The sequence below is a fragment of the Coloeus monedula genome, assembly GCF_965178545.1.
Source record: "Coloeus monedula genome assembly, chromosome: 3".
Classification (NCBI taxonomy): Eukaryota; Metazoa; Chordata; class Aves; order Passeriformes; family Corvidae; genus Coloeus; species Coloeus monedula.
The window spans coordinates 79,117,534-79,140,000 of NC_138783.1; the positions used below are offsets into that span (position 1 = coordinate 79,117,534).

The window sequence follows — 22,467 nt, forward strand, 5'->3', positions numbered from 1 at the left end:
AACCCCAGGTTGGGGACCTAGTACTAGTTTCTGGACCTTGCTTGTACCAAATATATCCATTAAGCCTTGTTTCTTGATTCTTGCATACACTGAGGGTTTGTACTGTCAGGAAGATGGAGTGTACATAAGGTAGCTTTGAAGACTACTTACTTGCTGTCTTCAAGAAGGATAAAGAGAATCAACTGCTGCTTTACTGCCTCCTGGTGAGGTCATACACAAAGGATGTTACCTGTGCATTGGTAGGTGCTGCAGCTCTGGGGCCTTCTTACTTGGATTTACAGGCTTGGCAGCAAAGAACTTTCTTGTTTATGCTGCAGACAGAACTCACCATAGTTTCAGAATGAGCTGTTTTCTGGAGAAACCTTTTATTTGTGAAAGCAGGGCTAAATTGGATGAGTGGGCCCATGCCAGCAAAGGTCTGCACTGAAGGCAGAAGGGAAGCAGTCAAAAGAACAGATTGGAAGTGGTACCCCCCAGCTGGATGTCGAGGTGTAGAAGTAATTAGTGAGTATGCAGATTAAGTAGTGTAAATTTTATTTTTGTGGAAAAAGGAGTTGGGTGACTTCTAATGTTTTTGTGTTTATTTGTTGTGTGATTAGACAGCTCTCTAAAGAGAATCTGCTGGTATTTGTCAAATACTGCATTTTAATTTTTAATATGACTGCCAGTGTTTTTCTGTTAATGAAGGTATGTTTAAAACTCACTGGATATCAGTTCTAGGTGCTTGCTTAGCCCTTCAGTAATTTAATTTCTCAATCTGTACTACAGGCATTTTTATAGCATTTTTTTTCAGTTGGACCCCATGAAATAGGAAAGTATCATTATTTCTATTCAAGCAGAAAACTAGAGCCTAGAAATAAGAACAAACTCAGAGTTAATCCAGAGTCCTTCACTTGCAGTAATTTCTCTAGATGTCTGACCTGTACTTTAAGTACAGGAGTGTTGTGTTCATGTTTTAGAGACTAACAGAGCCTACTTAAAGTATTTTTCAAAAGTGCTATTTTATTCCAAGTAGTGAAAAAAACTCTTTTTCATTAATATAATGCTTTTTCTCTAGAAGAAAAAGACCAGAAAACTTATTTTATTTAGATTGGCTGAAAATGCAGACTAAATTATATATTTCTATGAAATATCACGGAAATATGTCTTTGAGTTGAGAATGTTCTTTGTGGCTGTGGTTTATGATCAGGATGAAAATCTGCCTCCCAGTCTAGGGATTCTGTGTAGTAATTTAAAACATACAAGAGATGTAATTATTGAAATTTATTAATTGTGAAATCAGCATCTTCACTCAATAATAACTGATGTATTTAGCAACTTAATGGTGATTAAGTCTGGAAAACTATATTTGAAATTACAAATTGCTCAAAAGTCTAGTTGAAAATATTGCTTTCCAAGTACTATGAAATCAAAGTATGGGTTTTATTTACACTTTAAACAAGGTTGAATTTTTCAGTTGTCTGAAATTCCATGTATGTTGCATTCTTATTTTAAGAAAGTATTTTTTCTACTTTTGAAAGGTAATTAGAGAATTCTTCATGAACACTGGTGTAACACCTTCAATGAAAAACACGGCTTCAGCCTTTCAGGAAGAAACACTGAAGTGTTTAGTAGAAGTGAAATATGGAAAATCTTGTTTCTTCTGACGTGTACTGTATGCAAAGCTTGACAAATGTCTAGGGATTTTCATAGGTGCTAGCTGTGTAGAGATGGCAGAAATAAGCACAGACTGAAATCCTTATGTCTTTTTTAGCAAGAGTTCTTTTTCTTGCAATAATCTTAATGTAGTGGATTGTTTTGAGTTCTCATTTTTAGGTAAAAAAGGCAGAGTAAGGTAAAAAGCTGCGAGCCATTCTTGTGCACTCATCAGGTGGAATTTAGGACTTCATTGGAAGAACAGATTAACAGACTCTGAATCTCAACAAACATTTCTGCGTGTTTAGGTACAATAGAAGAACTCTACTGGTCTCCCTTTTTCTTTTCTTTTTTTCTTGGTTAAGGGACACCTGTGGATAGCTGTTTATCAGGGGGCAACCTCATCAATTTATAAGAACAAAATGCAAATACTTTAAGCATCTGTAGAGATATAAAGGAGTGGTAGACACAAGTAGTCAGTCATACCTAATTCTCTGTATATAATATCAGAACCTTCAGCTGTCTGGCCATCTCTTGTGTTTTATTGGGGAACTGATACATAGACTGTCCTATAGAAAGTGTCTGTAATAGAGTAAAACTCAGATTTGTGCTCTCATGTTTTTAAAGTAACTTTAGAGACCAAAAGAAGCATTGTATAGAGTTGAATTTTTTGTGTGTGTGTGTGTGAATCTACCTTCGTTTTAATTTGAAATTAATGAACTAATTATAGGTTCCTACAAGTCATACACAGACAATCCTCTAATAAATGTCTGTCAGTGTGCAATCTTAAGCTATAGAAGGTTATTTTAAAGTTGTTTGGCTTAAACTCAGATATTTCAAGGTGCTCATGCATCTTCAGAACATATAACCTTTAATGTTTTCCTGTAGTAACTTTTGAATTTAATTACATACTTGCAGATTTCTCTTGACTCTTCCCCCCCTACACTCTCCCACTCTCACATTCTTGATAATCTGAAATATTCATATTTGAATTTCTTTGAGTGGAAAATGTGAAAGCTGGAGACAATGCTTATAACCAGAATGTTCCAATGTGTTGGGATTTTTTTGGCTGTTTCCCTGCTCGCTACCACCCCCACAGCTCAGTCCAGATATACAATAGGTATTCCTTCCCAAGTCTTACTTGTTTTTCTCTGTAAGGTAAACTGACTTGATAGTTTTCATATACAAACACTGAATATAAATATTTTTATCCCCTCCTGCTTTTTAGGTGTTCTTTGGAGTTTTATTGAAAAAGCCAGGTAGGCAAGCTCCTTTTGTATGCGTGTTTAGTTTAGATTGTGCTAGTCTAGAGTATGGTGCTTTTTTTTTTTCTTTTTTTTTTTTTTTTTTTAAGATGCCTGTATCCCTTAGCATCATCTTCTGGGTTTGGGTCTTAATTGCTGCTGTAGCTTATGTTGTTGTAGAGATGTGTGGATAATTTTTGGATAGCTGCAAGTGTCAAATAGTAGAACAGTATGTGGCAAGACTTCTTAAATTTGTTTTTGGTTGTGCAATATTGCTTGATTGTGTCTGTGTTGTAAAAATGCTATTTAATGTGTTAAAGACCAAATATAACAGTGATTTTAATTGCTTTCATAACTTAGTTCAGTAATATAGCATTAATGCTTGGGGTTGAATGTTTTCTATCTTACTCTTCGTTAGGCTGTTTCGACACAGAATTGTGAATATTTGGAAAATTTTATTTTAAAAAGTCATTGCTCGTTAGAATTTCTTTTGAAATTTTTGCCTTTGAATTTCTGTTTTGCTGAGAGGACAGTAATTCTTTAAATACTGTTTTTTATAGCCAGCACAGTTGGCAGTAACTTTAATATTTTCTTTCAAAATAATTCTTCAGTTGGATAGTGTGTGGATAGAAACAAGTCTTGTTCTTTGGTCAAACATGAAACGTTCTGGGTAACATTATGTTTAGTTAAAGCTCTTATGTTATCAGGCACGCTTTTTAGACTGAAATTTCAAAAATAGGCATTCTTTGGCTACTGAAAGTTTTTAGATGAAAATGTGAAATGTCTGAGTGGGTAGATCTCTCAAAAAAAATCATTAAATCCTTCCATTAAATTTCTTTTCTAGTTTTCTTCTTATTAATTGAATGTCAGATTTTTATTTCTTGTACCTAAGAAAAAACCTGGGGTTACTGGTTATTTAATTTCTGGAGCATTGGAAGTGTTGCTCAAACAATTTTTTTTCCTCCTTGTAAATTGTGTAGGTGGTATGTGATGATAACATTTTGAGAGAGAATAGGGAAGCAATTGGGACTGCAGTGCTAAATTATCCTGGCACGTAGTGACTTGTATAAAGATTTTAAGGTAACAAGAACTGTAGCAATCTGCTTCTATGGGCTCTCTTATTCATTAGCTTGCTTCTGCTCGTTTTTTTGGATTTGGGTTTGTTTTGTTCTGTTCTGGTTTTGTTTTCCAGAGGTTTCCAATACAGGACTAGTATTCAGTTTTTGCTACACTAAGGCAAACGCTATAGTCTAGGTACAGTTTACAGTGATGAGTGCAACTTGAACACTTTCTTTGTCAATGGGTTGGATGCATTTTGGCAGCTGTGTTGTCTTAAATCCTAGTCTAGACAAGAGAATTAAAGGTGTGTTATGAGCACGTTATCCTTTCTCAACATTAATGTCATGGGACTCGCTCAGTTAGTTGGGTGCTGTACTCTTCAAAAATGCAATGGTGACAGTATTTAAATTCTTGTCTTGATTAGCCCTAGACTAGGTGAAAGATCAGGTGAAGGACAAAAAAAAAAAGAGTGTTTTTAGAGTTGATTAGCTTGTTTTCAAATACCACTTTTGTCTTGTAGGTAGAGCTTTAAAAACATTAAAAATACTATCTTCTGCAAAAGTCAGGGTAATGAGGAAGACATTAAAGCGTTTTTGAAATATTGGGATGTAATAGTGTAGGGTAGTGGTCTGTGGTAAAATAAAGTACAGTTCTTACTTTATAGAATTATTGTTCTGGTTAACAGGTAGCCACCTTAACTAAAAGATTAATAGTGTTTGAGATTCCCACATGAGTTTCAACTCAACTACAATTTAATTTTAACTGGAAATAAATTGGATAAGGCACTGAACTTAAGTGCTCTGAATGTTGTGAAGAAGAGCTTTGGTCCTGGGTTTCTGATTAATTGCAAGAAAGGATGCTTTCAAGAAATAGCCAAATAGGTCACCCCTAGCCTATATTCATGTTTGCTGAATTCTTAGCAAGTTTTCGTAGCAGAATGTTTGAATTGTTTGCCCTCTTACTCCTAATACAGTACTAATACTCCTAATTTTACAGTAAAGGGTATAAGTCAGGACTGATCAACCTACTTTAACTGATTAGATCTGGTTGCAGTTTCCAGCACTGCTATAACATCTTTTTAACTGCTGTACGAAATCTTACTTGAAACATTTTATAAAATAATTGGAATAATAAAATAATTTGTCTTATGTAAAAGCTGTGAACTGTATAAGACCTATCTAGAAATGCATAAATTCTCTCCTCAAGAATTCCTTTTCTTTTGAAATGTCTTTACCATGTTTTTAATTTCATTTATAAGTTTCAGAAACTCGTTAGTTTTGTTAGAACTAAACAATGAATACAAAATGTCTGGGGTTTATACCATTTTCCCCAGAATTTATAAATGAGTGGGGAAAAGAATCTGGTGGGGGTTTTTTTCACCCACCTCTGTATTTAATGATGCAGAATGCTGAACAAGTGTATATTTTTGAACTGTGACACCAGTCGTAATCTGTATACTGCTTCTTGTAAATACATGTTTTTAGGAATGTATGTTTTCAGTCTGTGGATTACTTTCTACTGCCAAAAGAACTTGATGTATTAATAGGTTTTCCTAGTAGCAGTCTTAAATCTCCAGGTTCAGAATTTGCCCCTCTTCTGCTGAAATAATTCTGCTGAAGACCAGTCACACAGTGGTGTTTTGTGGTTTAGTTGTGGGGGTTTTCTTAGCTTTAGGAGTTCAGGTTTTTTGGTTTTGTTTTTTTGGTTTTGGTTTTTTTTTCCATAATTTGGAGGGCAGAAGAGGATCATGTTGAACTATTTCTTCTGGAGGATTTTATCAGATGCCTTTCATACCCCTCTACCCCCACAAAGCAAAAAATCTAACTAGTGTGAGTGTTTTTCAGTCTCCAGTTGAAGCCAGGCCTTCCATCTCACTGCTTAAGGAAGGCATCTGCTCTGTTAGTCTCAGATGCAGTTAGATTCTTGGTAGCTGACATTCAGGTTACTCCCTTCAGTGGCTGGAAGAGAGAAGAATGAGTCACCTTCTGCTGGGTTAAGGCTGCTGCAGTCCACTGTCAAAGTCCAAGTGATAATGTGGAATGAATTCTCCCATTGCTTTCTTCCGTTTGGGTGTGGTGTTAGGTTTGGGGGGAGGGGAGTGGGGGGTTGTCAGTGTGGTACCACTTAAATCTGTTTGATCTGCTTGGATTCTTTAACAGATGAGCTCCTCAGGATGCATGGAGGCTTTGAAGGTAGAAAAGATTGGTTTTGTTACTGTACCAAATGTGCAGGATGCAGGCAGGCAATCCTGGCATCAATCTTCTGAACATGCAGTGCTCTGGAACAGATGCCTTTTTAAAATACGTTTTTCCCCAATGCCAACCTTCTCTTTTTTTGCGTTTCGTTTAGAAATAAATGAGAACTGGGCCTTACAGGGAAAAAAACCCGCTAAGCTATTTTAGAAAATGTCATTACTTTAGGAATCTGCTTTGCTCCAAGGTGTGTAGTACTGTTGCAACAAACCATTCAAACTATCAAGTCATGTATGCAGAATCTTTTCTCATGAGAAACAGGCTTGGACACGGGTCAAAACACATAGAATGGGAGAGAAATGGAAGTCAGTATGTTAACATGAAGCAACAGCTGACCTTTCCTGAAATATTATGATCACCTGGACCAGGGGAGTCTTCTGGTGATCATTAACTATATGGGATATCAATTTTGCATTTTTGCAGTGGCTTCCTAATCTAAAGAGAATAAGCAGTCCTGAGAAATCACGGGATTTCAGTCCTGGTACTTTATCTTGTACATCTGTTCTTTTTCTGTTGTTTCCTTGGGATTTGTGAATCTGCCTTAATGTGTTTGTACTTATCTTCATAGTGGTACATCTTCAACAAAAAGATTGAAGAGTATTTTCTAAACCTCTCTTGCAGTTCAGTGGTTAGAACAGCCTTCTGGGAAAAGCAGATGTGAAACTCCTATGACTAAAGGAGGTGTATGGTGCAGGTCTGTCACCCCATTGATCAGGGTTGTAACCGCTGTACTGTGTTAAATGTGAGAAACGGCATTGACACCACTTGCTTTTATTCCCAGGGCTTTCTGTGGAAGTGGTATCTCTTGTAGATTTGTTGAATACCTTACTATTGTTGTGTTAGTAGACTCAGTAAGCAATGTTGAGTGAATTAGGCTTCTCCAGGGACTTGGCTGCTTGCATGCCTCCTCCATAAATCTGCAGAGAGGTTAGGTGTGTGACCCTGGTTTGGTTCCAGTATATGGCTTAGATGGGCTTGCACAGCTGTAGGCCTTCCAACAGATACCTTGTTTTCACAAAAACTTTGGGTGGGTGAAGCTTTTCAAGAAATTAAGTGGGTAGGGAGAAATTTTGTGGAGCAGTCTCTTGGTCATGGGTCTCTAAATGCTTCTGGAGTTCCAGTATATTTGCCTCCCTCAGTTTTGCTTTCAGACTCAGAAATATTTGCCATCAGAATGAGTTCGTCTCTTTACCTTCTCCTTTTTCACATCAGTTTCATTCTGTATGTTTTGAGCAGTGAGTTTCTAAATGCCTTTGTATGACTTTTTTAGTATAGAATATGGAGTAGGCCACAGACTTGATGATCAAATCATCCACAGCATAAGCTTAACAAGTCTTGTACTTCAGATGTCTTCCTTCTCTAAAAGGAGTTCTATGCACAGGTTATATTATATAGCTGATTGTAACATTTTATTTGGAGTAGAATCTGCTTAGGTGTCTATCCTTACATAAATAGTTGTCTGAGGGATGATAGACTCTTTCCTAGAAAGAAACTGGAGAAGAAGATGGTATCAGGATCACTTGTCAAGAGTCCATAGAGTTTAATGTTAAGTATCAAATGGGAAGATAAGTGATTAGTTTGCCTTCATAGGCATCTCTTCTGTCTATCCCGTAGTTTGTTTGTCTGCAGCCTCGCTTAACGTTAGAAGCTGCAGATGCTCAGCAATCTATTTACATGTCATCTGTTTCTCCAGTAGTTGGTATAGGTTGGCCGTGTGAGAGAATCAATAGCTTTGTGCTCCTTGGTCCTCAATGTTCCAGAAAATTTAGGCATGATGGCGCATTCCAGAAGTTCATTCAATCCAAATATTCCCAAAATTCATTCAAACTGTGGAGAAGTCAGCTGCCTAGTGATGTGGTGCATGTGTGGCTATGTTTAGATGGGCGTAGGGGTGAAGAGTTCTCTGCTGCCTTAGAAGATAACATAATGGATCAGCTCATAATTTTGCCTGGACTGTATGAATGGATATCTAATAGTCTTGCCTTTAGTCTGGCACCATACACAATGTACTGTTCCATCTGGGATTTTGTAACCTCTGCTTCTTACCAAAGTATCACTGTCTTATTATGTCGTTGCTGCAAATTTCTGATGAGCCTGTTTACTATCTAGCAGTTCTTAGTCAAACTCTTGTAACTCTTTTATTTCTAATGCTCTCTGTAGCCAGATTTCATAGCAACCAAAGTCAGATACTTGCTACCCATCAGTTGAGTCTGTTAACAACTGTTGGCAAGAAATGTTGTTCCTATTATCACTCTGAGTACCAGTTTTTACATTGTGGGAGTGGTCCTGCTGCCGCCAGGCCTTTTGTCCCAGATTCTGCACTTACCGTGTAATTGGAGGATTCCTGGACTCCTCATCTGTGCAAAGGTGATTTTTCAGGAACTATGATGAGCAAATGCAGTCCTTGGACAGCCTTCTGGTGGATTGGAGCTACTGTTCTTTTCATCTTTTTGATTTACAGTGTTGGTTACACCTGTAATTGCCAGGAGCTCAACTACTGGGCTGCAGTGATGGTTTGTAGACAGGACATGTGAACTTTAACTGAAAGCAGGGCCCTTTCTCAAGGGAAGGAAGTGACGGGCAAGATGAACCCTTAGTCACAAGACTAAACTGTAGCAGACATGTTCAAAGGGCCATTATCTCTAAAAATTATATCACAAGAAGCTGAAGATAAACATCATGGTAGCTTGATGATGGAAAGGTGGTTTATCCGGACTGCTTTGTCTTAGGTGCTTTAGTATCTCTTTGAAAAAATCCGTGCAATTCAGGTTTTACCGACCGAAGTTTACAGTGTAACTCTGTTATGAAGAGTAAAACAAAATACGTAGAAAGCTACCATGAGTACTTGAACTTAAAAGGTCCGAATTGCTCTGGAATGAAGGAAGAGGGAAGGAAGGTGCTATGTATTGCAGGGTTTACTAATGTGTCCCTAGGCTTGATAGGGACACATTGAGGAAAAAGAAACAACCCCGTGTTTACAAAGTTTTCACCTCTGGAAAGAATTGCTGCATTGTAGACATTACAGAGGAAAGAAGTATGATTTTTGGAAAAAGAAAAGGTTTTCTTTCTGTGGCTTCTCAAGAACTTGGTCATTCAATGTAATTGCTGCAATTTATTGCAGGATATTGCCTTCTCTATTTTTTTCTCACTAACTATATTTGGTAAAAAATACACAAAAAAAAGGAGAAAAGCATCCTTGTTTTTAAATGAGATGAGTATATTCAAGAAAGAAAACAAATAACCTAAAGGTGTGAAATCACATAACTTGGTGAATGTTGAGTTCTCCTCCAGATGGTTTTTAGTTAGAAATAGTGACTGCCATTGTGGTAGTTTCATCTGCCAGAGATGGACAATGGTAAACTCAGCCTTGGATGAAAGCTGAGAAGGCACACCTTGAATGTCCATCATTACTCTAAAATTAAGCAATTGTATTGCCTTCCTAGCTGGGATAATTAGACTGGTAATTGAAGTCTACATTCTTCTCCAGGAGATGATCAAAATGCTTGCTTTGAAAGACTTTCTGTCTGTCAGCAAGAAATGCGGTTAGATTAAAAGGACTGGGAACAGTCTGGGCTTCACACCTCCACACACACCTTCAGATTAATTGGAATGGCCTTTCTGAATAGGACAACTTAATGTGGAAAAAATAATTAGTGAACTATTTTCAGGAAATTCTAGTTACCAATTAGTGATTCCATGAAGAAGGTGTAATGGACACGGGGGGGGGGGGGTGTACAGTACCTTTAAACATAACCTCTTTCTTAAAAGAAAACTGACTTTTTCAAATATTTCAGTATTTTTCAAATATTTTATACTGTTACTTTTGAGGGTTAAGTATACAAATTATCATCCTTTCTGTACCTAAAATGTGACAAATAGACATGTAAACATTGGGGTAATACTTTCTTTCTTCGAGTAAAATAAAGTACATGTTTTTTAAAAATTTAAGTTTGCACAGAAAGAGAGACAGTTAAAATGTATGTGTATATACACAAATTACGCACATATGTACACAAGGGTTTTTCAGTTTTTTAGCCATCTGGGGTCAGGACTCAGGATAAAAGGAAAAGAAATGGATTCTATCAGGATCTGCAGTCATCTTCTATGTAAAATAATTTAAAATAGGCTTTGTCTACATGTGAAAATTTTTTCACCGAATTACTTCTAAACAAGTTTGTTTAAACCAATGTAAAGCCACATTGTTTGTCTCATACCTAATTTGAGCAATATTAAAATTAGTATCCATGTGGGAATTTGCAGCATTTTAAAGAAGTTTCTTGGGTTAGCCTGGCTTGTTTGTGTCTTCTGCCTCTGAAAAAAAAAATTATGTCAGTAAGAAACATAGACTCTTTTTTCGTTCTGTTTGCCTCTCTCACACACTCATGCATGGGTTGCTCTCTCTGTCAGCAAGCAGGGCCTGTCGTCCCTGTGAGCTGGGCTGAGGAGCCATCTCACTGGGTGACACCAGCCATCAGCCGGCACACAGCCACCGGCAAAACGCCAGCGTGGAGCTGCTCCGGTGCCCCGGGGACGCTGACAGCCGGAGCCTTGGGCTCTGACCCTGGGCTGCTGACACTTTGGCACAGCCAACGCAGCCAGGTGCCCAAACCCCCAGAGATGCAGCGGTCTGGTGGTGGTAGAGGAGTCCCAGGGGGGCCAACCTTGCTGATAGGGTTAACAGGTACAAGATAAAACAGTCTGCAGGGTTGACTGGCTGCCACAGAGTGTCTTTCGTGGACAATAAAATGGCTGTCAGGCAGGTTAGTAAAACTCTTCTGGGAAAAAGGAGCTTTTTATAGCCTAGACTAGACCCAAGGAAATTAACATTTATACAGTAGTTAAAATATAAATAGCTCGACATCTGAGATGATGAGTATATCTGAGCTCCTCGTTATAGCTGGCTTCATTTTGATAGTTAATCAAATATTAGATTTGAGATTGTACGTACACACATGTATGTATGTGAGGAAAAGTAAAATGTTTAGATTTCACTGTTTTACTAGATACCCTGTATTTCATGTCATCTTATAAACAAGTTCTTACTAAGAAATTTTGGGATATTAGAATGGATTATATTCACAACACTGATTCAGAATGAAGTAGTCTGTTGTTTTTCTTTAATTGGTACCTGTCTTATGGTAGAAAGAGTGAAAAAATCTCCAAGAAAATTATTTCTGAAGTTTATGCTCAAGATAGAAAGGAGATTATCAGTAAATTGTTCTCTAATACCACATAGAGGTAGTATGCTGGGAGGCAGTATTTTGTATTTGAAGATGAACCAAAATTTATTTTAATAAGAACAAACAAGTAACAAACAATCAAAAAATCCTGACAATTCTGAAGCTCTTATTTTGGTCTGTTCACCTTTAGATATGGAAACAGTTTTACTTAGCAAGATGATATACACTTTTTGAATAAAATTTAATGAGTTAGAAAGTTGAGTTGTTGAAGATGGAGGTGACTTCTTAAACCTGTGGAGAATAAAACCATCTTAGTGTTCTGTTTATTCTAACATTGCAATTATTTATATCAGGCATATGCTAATTAGATAAATTGTTCTGTAAGATAAGGGCCACTGACTTTCTAAAGTCATGGCAGAATGCTTTTGCTTACCAAGTTGAAAACCAAATGTTCTGGTAGAAACTTGGCAGGAGTGAAGAGGCTTTCAGAGCATCTGCTCATGATACTAGTCAAGGCCTTGGATTTGTTCTTTGTTGGTAGAGGAGGGTCTGACTATGGTCAAAAGGATATTAAATCAGAATACTACTTCTGCAGTAAAAGAGAAAATGATAGCATTTATCCTGTTTTGTCCTGAATTGGTTCACTGTATCAGCGTGATGGTCACTTGCTTAGAGTTTCCGTAAAATAGTCCATCTTCTGAAAAATATCCAGAGTTGTACCCTAATTATACTATTGCAAGGAAGATCTGTCTCAACAGGGCATTTTTTGCGAAGTTTTTTTGTATGCACTGTAGGATGTTTTTATTAGCTTGAAGGACATTAAGCTGTGTTCTTCTTTAGTTTCTAGGGCAACGAAAGTCTATTCTTTGAACTAGACACACAAAGTCTTTTCAGGCTATGCAGTATCATAAAAACTCTGGTATCTACCTGCCTTAGCTTCTACATGGAGACTGATGAGAGAGCAGAAATTCAGGCCAGGTTGTTTGCCAATTAGCCCTATTATTTTTGTTTTACGTTTTCTTAAGTTTTAGTGATGTGCAGCTAGGTTCATTGCAAAAGGTCAAATTCTTTAAAAAGCAAGTAAATAAAAGCCTCTGTGGAACTGCAGTTTGTATCAGTATGTAATGCTCGATTCTGCATACTAGATCATGGCAGTCAAATTATCAGAGGTGAATTCTGTGACCTAGGCTTGCATTTGTTTTCAGAGGCCATACGTGGGTAGTGCCGAAAGTCAGGAGCACAGATTTTTTTGGAGTAAAAGTATCTTACCTCAGCATGGAAGAACAACTGTTTCTTTCCCTGGGTTTCTGACTGGACAGGACAACACAGTCATTCCTGGACTCTAATCCTTTGGAAGCAAGTGATGCTACTAAGAAGGTTTTGAATTAATTGTTAGGCCTATTCTTGAAGACTGTAAAAGTGTAATTTTAATGAGCTAGAGAAAATCCTATTAGCATAGTTTAAACAAGTTTTGCAGTGGAATTTTTATCAGTGATTATAGTTTGGTTAAAGTAATATAAGAGTGTGTTGGCTTTGAAGAGTGAACTAATACTTAGAGGACTATAGTCTTCTGGCCCTTTTAAAATGCATATGCATTTGACTATTTTTGCTATTTTTACTTCATGTATCCACTAAAAAGTTTTGCTTTTTATAGTTTAAATAAACAAGGATAAAGTGTTTGAAGTTGTCATTAACTTATGCTTGAGCTTTAGGTAATTCTGCAAAATCTGGTTAGTTCATTCAGAATTCTAAGATATATGTCTATCTTGAGGCCTGTAAGTATGATTATCACTTCCTCTACATAAATTAATAGCTATAAATATTTATATAACTTTGTCATTTGTTTCTCAGCCCATTTTCCATGTAAGGAAGCCTTATGCAACTCAGTTGTCCATGTGTCTCATCTTCCTCCATTACCTGTCAGTAAGTTTTGAATTCTGCAGCGAAGTTAAACTAAATTAAACATTATTAGGACAAATTCCCAAAGAGATTGTGCAAGGCCTGTCCTTGGAAATGTTCAAGACTGAGCTGTGCATGGCCCTGAGCAAGCTGGTTCAGATTTCCTGGCTGACCTTGCTCTGAGCAGGGGGTTGGACTGGAGACTTCCCAAGGTCCCTTCCTGCCCAGATCAACATCTGGAACAAATGAGAAATCTAAATAATGATTAAGTTCTGTCAGAATTGTTGGTGGGAAAGACACGCTGTCACTGCTGTAGTTACGGAGGAAACGGGCACATGCTTAATCCTAATTGTGGACTGGAGAACGGTGAGTGGAAAAGTTGTAGGCAGAAGGAAGAACTAGAGCTTTAGACAGCAGCATTGATACTCTATAAGAAACTAGACCTACCACTGTACTCATAAATTACTTTACAGACTCTGTGCTTTATACAAAGTCTGGATGCTGTCTCAGCTTTTCCAAAAGGATTATTAAGAGTATTTTATTGCAAGGATTTTTCTTTAGGCCAGCTACAGGCGTAAACTTTGATATATCTGAGTTGGTACAAATCTGTTTAGTCACTTTCTTCTTCCTCCCTCACCTTTGTCAGTGCTTGCTTGTACAGGAAGTTGTACAGTATATTTTAAAATATTACAGTGGCTTAGATAAACATTTGCATATCAAGATATGCTTCTGACAGAAATTTCTGGTGACAAAGCATGTATTGATGGGTAACTGGTAATGCATTTTAGGGTCACTGTTGAGTTCTTTTGAACACAGCAATGTAATAACTTTAAGCTATAAAACAATTATAAACCATAGATTGTATGATGTGCAAGAGGTTCGCATTGCTTTTAATAGGTATCTGCATTTTTTACTGCCTTTGTAAAGGGACCTGTTTCAGTCCCACATCATCAGAATAGGCAGGCTTTATGACCTTGTAGAGTTTTGTACAGAGGTGCAAGGAGGAGGAGAAATCCCTCAATGTCAGCATATGTTTTAAGATATTGTGGGCCTTTGCAGTTTCTGCTCAGGCCGGTGGTGTTGAAGTGAGGTAACAGCCTTGACTTTGTCCCGAAAGCTGGTGTTCTTGCTTCAAGGCACACCTAATCCACTAGCTTTATTCTTTCTGCTGACAGGTTTGATGTTGTCACGGAATCTGCCCTAACGTTCTAAATAATTGTAAAGAAATCCCAAAATGTTGTGGTGTTACATAACCTACTGCTGAGAATAGCTGGGATGCAGGGTGCTTTTTCACTTGAAGAGCAGGCAAAACTGCTACTGCATCCTTCAAGATGTTCAGATTGCCTCCATCACTAAGGATGGAAGGCCTCAGAAGTGTTTATGTGCCATAGGTAATAGAGATTAAAGCTGACAACTCTTTTCTTCAGATGGAGAGCAGAGGTACAGAGTTCATGGGACTTCCTAGAAATTGCACAGGAGGTCTGTAACAGGGTGTGAAACTGAACCCACATCTCTTAAATCACGTGTCAGCATTCCTCTTGCTTGATGCTTCATGTCTTTGCTGTAAGATATCAGTGGATAAAGTTCAATTATAAGTGGCCATGTCTGAAAAAAATTGGTCATTTAGAAGCAATGGGGTTTTTTTGAGACTTCAGAATATAAAAAAAAGATAGGTGGCAGTCTCTTTAATTTTAGAATCGTCTATATGTTGCACATTTGGTAGGTACTGAAAGCCTTGACATATCCAGTCATGCTCATTGTATTGGAATAAACGTTAGTATATTAGCATGGATATGGCTTAAAAATATTCAAGGTAAGAAAACTAATGTGGTTATTAAGAATAATTTTCAATTATGGATGCAAAGCTTAAATATTGAAATGTGAGGCCTAATTTTCAAAATGTTGAGCCATTCCTACAGCTAGTAGCAGTAAATTAAAAAAAATTAGATGATCAGCTTTAATGTCTGGAAATTTTTTGAGCAAGAACTTTTTTGTATTTAAGGAACCATAACATGCCTCATAATCTGTTAGTATCTTGACAAGTAGACTTCTTTCAGTGTGAACTGAGTAGAGAGACAGGAGCTAGATGAAATTGGTGAGGCTGTGGGAATCTCAGATTTGTAGGACGTTCTGATTTTCTTGTTGACATTAGAAACAAGAAAATTAGTCACAATGGAAAAAGTCAGGTAAAACATTTGCCTTGTATTTACTTGTGGTTATTGCTTTTTTTTATTAAGCTATACCAAGGAACAGAAAATTCCCATTCGAAAATTCCAGTGTTTCTGAGTTGCTAAGTGTGGCAAGCATTTCAGGATTTCAACAAGATGATGTTGATGCTCGTTTGTGTAAAATGAGAATTTTGATTGGCATAGAGAGGGAACTCAAGGATTAAAATCTTGTTTGGATATGCTCCCAGCAAACCTGCTGCTAAGCAGGTAGATTTTATATATCCCTTAGAGTCTTTCCAGTCTTGATAATAGACTTCAGTGTTAGCTATGAATTTTAATGATAGATACTAGGGAGAAGTGTCCTTTTTAAGGTGAAAAATAACCTCTTGTCTGTGAAGGCTTTTGAGCATGTGAAATGGCTGTAGATGAGAACTGAAGCTACTTGTGTCTTTGGCTCCTTGTTATCATCCCCAGCGGTCAGAGTGCTGTTTTCCTTCACCTGTGCCAGAGCCTTACTTCGAGGGGAACAGACAGTGTCATGGGATGTAGTTTAAACATTCATGGAGTTCTGCAAGCTTAATGAGAAAATGTCTCCCTAACATCTTAATGATCAGGGACCTTTTTTTTCAGGACTTACTTTAGTGACTAGCAAACCCTTAAGACATGTTGATAAGACATTTGAATTTTCAGATGTTCTTGACATTTTATCTTAAAAGCTGAAGGCAGAGCTGATGGAAGCTGTATCTGCAGTGACTTGCAGAAGCAGGCTGAAAACATGGAAGGAGTTTATTGTTATTCTGGTTCCCCTATGAAATCTTAGATGCGGAAAATCCTCTGTAGATGAGAATTTTTCGCTGAAGTGATCGGAAATGACCTGTAAAGATCTTTGGTGTCCTTCATACAGGAATGATGTGCATCATTCTGTTGCAGCAAGGGAATGTAGGTTTACCAGATGGCCTTTAAGTGTGTATTGGCTTGTACCATCCGTGGTTCTTGTCCCTTGGAAGGTCTCAGCTGTAAGCTGCTTAGGAATAATGTGTGTGATAAGTGCTTTGGTTGAAAAGTGCTTATTGTACCTGTTGGGAAGCAGATATTTATAGTGCTTCTGTATATTGTGGTTGGTTGTTCTTTCTTGGGCTTTTGGTTGGAAGGGAACTATTTCCTCTAATTTCTTACAAGCACAGCACCAATGGTGAGGCAAACTGGCACTGGTTGAGACTTTTTCTAGACCTTGAAACCAAACTGGAAAGTGAAGCCAGCTAGAACACCCACAGAACTGAACCGGCTTTAAAGTATTTTATTTAAGCTGAGGTGGTTACTTCCAGAAAGTTTCATGTACAAGAACAGAGTTTCTGAAGCCTTTTCAAAAGTGGCACAGTATTTATTATTCTAATATTATCCTCCCAAGCTGTTTTACAATTATTATTTAATTTGCTGTCCTATGAGTAAGTAGAATTATCATGACTTTATATACCTCAATCTATCCACCTGAAGAGTGTGTTTTCCCAAAGGCTATGTAAGGAGTTCATGTCAAAGCCTAGAATAAAGTGTTAGATCCCAGTCCTGCAATTAGGCCATACACTGTTCTTTATAGCAAACTAATTCATGACTCAGCCACCTAATTGCAGTGGGACTTCCAATAAATTCTTTAACATCTACTCATTTATAAAAATGATTTTAAGACCATTTTTTTAGTTGGGAGTTGTTGCTTAAGAAATTAAATCATTACACAATATAGCTTACAAAACTGAATATTAAATGCAATTAATTAGTAAACTGGAATGACTTGTTTGCATCAGAATCATGGGAGTTTTACAGCTGTTCTGTATGCTTTTGCCTGAGAAGTTGTAATAATTTCCATTAGAGGGGAAAGTGCTCAAACTTTGCAGAAAACTGGCTTTGTTTGGGTTTGAGTATCTCTCTGACACATTTACAGGTATTGACACATCTTCATTGGTATATATTTGCAGAAGTCCATGGAAACATAACTGCACAATGAGCCCCTAATGGTTACAGTTTTTAAAGCTACCAAAATACAAAGAATAAGGGTTTGGAAAACGTGAAATATCTCCTCTGAGTGTCTTAAGGTAGTAATAGCTTCAGAGATAGATAGATAGATAGATCGATAGATAGATAGATAGATTTCCTGCTGCTTTGGTTCAAGAATTGGTAGCTTCAACAAAGGGTTAAGATGGTTTTCTCCTTGAAAATTCTGTGGTATTGCTTCCTTTCATCCTGATGTTTGAAAGGCTCAGAATCAGTCTGGGGAACACTCTGTGCCTTTTCTTATCCTCCATAGCTGATGTGAGTTTTAACTATCAAGGATTCTGCATTAAATATCCAAGTAATTATGTGAAAGGGATTAGAAAAAGTCTTGATAGTTACACTTGGAATATGTTCTTCCTCTAGATGAGGAAACTGCTCGTTCAAGTTATGACAGATTTTACTGCAGGCAATCAAAGTTTGCAAGTTAGGTTATGAAAGGGTATTTAGTTACATTTAGTGTGAATTTGTAAATAACCTAATAGATTTAACTGTCATTTCTGGTGCTTTATTTCATATGACCCAGAATTCTTTTGCTGTGTATTTTGGCAGGATTCATACCAGAAATTTTTTGTAAGTCTAAAATGAAGAATAATTATTGTTTACTGACTTTTTGATGTAATTTCCATCACTAATATCTTTATCCCTTAAATTAATTTCCTTTTTGAAATGTATCAAAAGTGCCAGAAATGCATTTAAAAAAAAAAGAGAGAAAGATGTGTAGAAGGTGATGAAGGTAATTTAGAACTGGAGAGTCCTTTTGATTATTAATAATACTTATCATGTATAGATATCTTTTGTATTTCAGTGGTCCCAGTATTTATCATATAAAGCTGTAATCATGCATCTTTCCAGAAACTTCAACAGACTTAAACTTGTTATAAGAAATAGTCTTTAAGAATACATAGTAATCTCTTGATTTGCTTTTATTACACAGAATTATTTGGTTTAAAATATTTGTGTCTGATATGAAGCTCAGGAAAAAAATCCTGGAAAAGATACAACACTTCCAGAATGTGAAATTAGAAAACAGGAACCTGTTTGGACTTGTTAAGATCTTCTCTACTGACTAGTACAACTCACACACACAGAGTTCAGGGGTACTGGGCAATCTCTACCACTCTTTAAGGGAATGAAATCAGTTTATTAGCCTTGGTGTATGTTTGGTTTTTTGTTTTTTTTTTTTTAGTCTTCATTTTTATTATCTTTTCACTGCACATTGTCTTTGTTTTTATCTTTATCCAATGACAGCTCTAACCAGAAATCTGAGAAGTACCTTTTAAAAGACATTCAGATGTGAAGTCAGGTACTGCCCATGTTTTTCTCCTTCTGGGTATGATTGGAGGTGGAAAAACTGTGAGGTAAAAGTCTCTGAAGATTATTTTCATACCATTCATCTTGAAGCTTTCTAAATGTTTTAAGCTGTTATTCAAAGTTTACACAGTAATCTAAACAGATGCGTGTGCCATAAGATAAAATTTAGAAACTATTTATTGCCATGTGACGTGTAAGGCTGTGTGGTCAGTGGTGTATAACTGGTCTGCATAAAACATTTGAAGTCTGTATTTATTGATTACATGTGGCTGTGGTGTCCATCTTCAGGAAAACTGAGGGACTTACTTTGGGCTATTGGTTCCAGGTGCTCATTAAAGATGGGTAACAGTGGGTTTTAGCACTGAATAGTTATCTAGGACTGGGAAATACATTCTGATTGTCTTTTATGGAGCAATGACTGTACCTTGTCAGAAGTGATAATCCTGGATATGATGGCATTTGACTCTGCACCAGTGCCTTTCATAGGGCTGTAAATGACTGCAGTCATGTTACCTCTTCAAGAGTCGCTGCTGCTCAGTGTCTGTCATATTGGAGCTAAAGATAGTGAGATCATTAAAACAGGGTGAAGTGCCTTGTTCTTTAAACGTGTTCTGCAAACATGTGTAATTGGTCTTGCAAAAATTTGTTCCTGAAGAGGTCTTGAAAAGCCAAGCCTTCCCCTGCTATATTTGAGAGTTTTTCTTACAGGCTCTGCTATGATATTTGCCCTAGAATACATACTGTGCTGCACTGATACTGACAAAAGTGGCAGCAATTCTTATTTTCAGGTGGCCCTTGTGCTTTTCATTAAAAATGATCAGTGCTGCTCAAAGCTTTTCAGCTATATTGAGAAAATTGGATTTTCCTGCTCCTGAAATGAGGAGCAGGACTGTGCCACTTTCCCATTGCTAAGGGGACAGGCACGGGCAGATGGACTGCAGCAAAAGGCAGAACTTCTGCCCAGCCCCCACTGTGGACTGAGCTGCTCTCCCCGTGATGGGAGGAGCAGCCTGGATTCAGGACTTCAGTATAGGTGATGGGGTTTTAGCCTCTCTTGCTCTGCTAAAAGTATTTGTGAGTAGGTTAGATCCTACCAGAATCTTTTGGTAGGATTTGTGAATTCCTATGTTTGATATTTGTGGTTGTATGGAAGGGTTCTGCGTTGCTGCTTGGACGTTGCAAGGTGGCTCTTTTTGTTTGTTTGTTCATTTTTTTCCTTCGTAAAGCACCTGTTTTTCTCTTGGGCCACTGAAATTCAACAGGGTGAAAAGCCCATGAGGAAGAAATATTCTTCTTCCCTTCGTATTTCATTACAATCATGTAATTCCCCCACATCTGAGAAATCTCCCTTCCCTTGGTGGGCCTGTGCTGCTGCACACCACCTCAGTAATGGGTGTGCAACATCTGGCTGGTCAAAGCTCTGAATATCAAGTGGGGTCTCCAAATCCAAGCAGAAGTTGCCTCCAGTGAGATCAGCAGCTGTAGTAAGGAGAGTATTGAGCCAGGGGTCTCCCCCATACTCATCAGAAAAAAATTTGCCCAGGATACTAAGTGAGGCAGGAAATTCTGGCAGTGTTGGGGGTAAAGAGTGCAGAGCTAGCTTGAACTTCAGAGCTTGTAGAGCTCGATTTAGTCAAGGGCTAGATTTTCCACACCAGAGCTCAAAAACTGGGAAGTGCAGTGCAGAGACCCTTAGGACTCTGAATGAAGACACACAGTTCATCATCCTCTTGGTACTTGGGGAATAGGATACACAGAAGTCTGGTCTAACTCCCCCTGCCCAGCTTGGGTCTGGCAAGACTGATAATGAGCTGGAGCTCATAAACCCATACCAGAGCCAGTCTTCTGCTCGGTATCCATGGACTGTTTTTCCATTATTTGCTGTATTCTAGGTAGTAGACACTGAATTTTCTATGTAGAAAGACATAATTGTTTGTATATATTATAAACAAGCATAAGTATATATAAAAATCTAAAGTATACATCACACAGAATATATATGTATTACATATATATAATGTATTTTCTCTGTAAACTTAACTACTCAAAATCTAGGTAGTACAGGTATGTAGTCTGCAAGACCAACTTTATTTTTTATAAGAAGACATAATGAGAGCTTTGCAGAAACACTTTCTTACACATTTCAGTATTGTAAAGTTATTGGTTATTGGATTAATCTGAATTGTGAGTAAGACTATTGACTGTAGGATCTCATTTTAGGTGGTGAAGGTAGGTAGTGAATTGGGTAAATGCAACAGGGAAAGCAATACAGAAGTTTGCTTCTATCTGTTCCACCTAATAGTTGCTAGATGGCCCTGTGCAAATAAATTAAATTAGGCTTTTCACATCTTTTCTGTCAGCTCATCAGTTCTTTCTGTTCTTCAGTATGAAACGTCAGTGTTTCCACTGCTCAATTTCCAGGTGCTGAGTACTCATAGCATACAGACTCTCAGATACTTAGCTGCCCAGCTTTTCTAAGGTTCCTAAATATTTTAAGCACTTGAATGTTTCAGTGGAACTGACTATAGCTGCAACAAGTGTGTATGTGTTTCCTCATTTGTTTCTCAACAAATTGGAGTGATCTCACAAAACTGAAAGGGGTGGTCTTGTGTTTTAATTCTGGCTCATATATTTCGTCACTGGGCATTTCTCAAGCACCTGCTTTGAATTTCTCAATTTTACCAGACGGCAAGCCAGTGGGGAGTGAGAGGAAGTTCAGGGCCCTCAGATATCAAGAAATGCAGTGAAGGTGTACCTGATTCCATTTCCACTGAAGGGTTTTTTCAATGCTGTATAGCAAACAGAACAGGACACATGCTTCTGAACAATAAAGATAAGACAGTAATTCAATATTTCTTTTTATCTGTTGAATGCCATCCATCTTATGTAATTAAAGACTATGCTGTCTTGTGTTTAAACTCAGGAGGACAGATTTCAAGATGCTTGTGTGTATTTTGGTACTTAATTAATGGCAGCTTGCTCTTGCAAGAGTTCCAAGGGTATCATTGTGCTAAACACTGCATATCTACGGAGTAAGAAATAGATTGTATCTCTTCAGATGGTAAATGAAGGCAGGGTAAATGGTAAAAGTGAGGGGAATTGTCTACAATTATCGATGACAGCCCTAGACTATGGGCTAGTTAGCAAAGTTAGTTAGCTTCCCTTAGTTAGCAAAGAGGCATAACAAAGTTTAGAATTTCAGCTACATCTTACGTCATAGTTGGACAAATTTTTGATACTAGTCTGGTGATGTAAGAGTTGCTTATGTGGTTTGAGACATTATTGGCCTTTTATCCTTTCTGACTCTGGAGGAGCCTGCTGTTCCTGCCGCAGAGCCAGCAGGAGCACACAGGTTACCTTTTCCAGTGCAGAGTGGTGACAGACAGGGAAACAGGCTGTTTCCCTCAACCAGCTGAGGCAGGTGCACCAGCAATGCTCTGCTGCCTTGCTTAGCAGGAAGGGGAGATGGGTGGAAGGAATGAAGAAGGTGTAATAGGTGGCTTAAGGATGGTGTCATCTTCAGCTGCTGCAGGTGTCAGCTGCGTCTTTTGTCCACAGTCCAGCCTTACTCCAGTGATTTGACTCAAAGCAATGCTACTAAGATAATATGAAGGAGAAAATCAGGTTTAAGTTAAGAAGGTACCATCTTGCTTCTCTTAGGTCTGGTTTAAGT

The 22,467-nt window shown here is 37.7% G+C and overlaps 1 protein-coding gene across 1 annotated transcript in view; it reads left to right on the top strand.

Moving 5' to 3' along the window:
- Nucleotides 1–22,467, top strand: part of RAP2A (RAP2A, member of RAS oncogene family) — a gene marked incomplete at its 5' end in the record, with an annotated part of 30,046 nt that overhangs the window by 3,389 nt on the left and 4,190 nt on the right. The window lies entirely within an intron of this gene.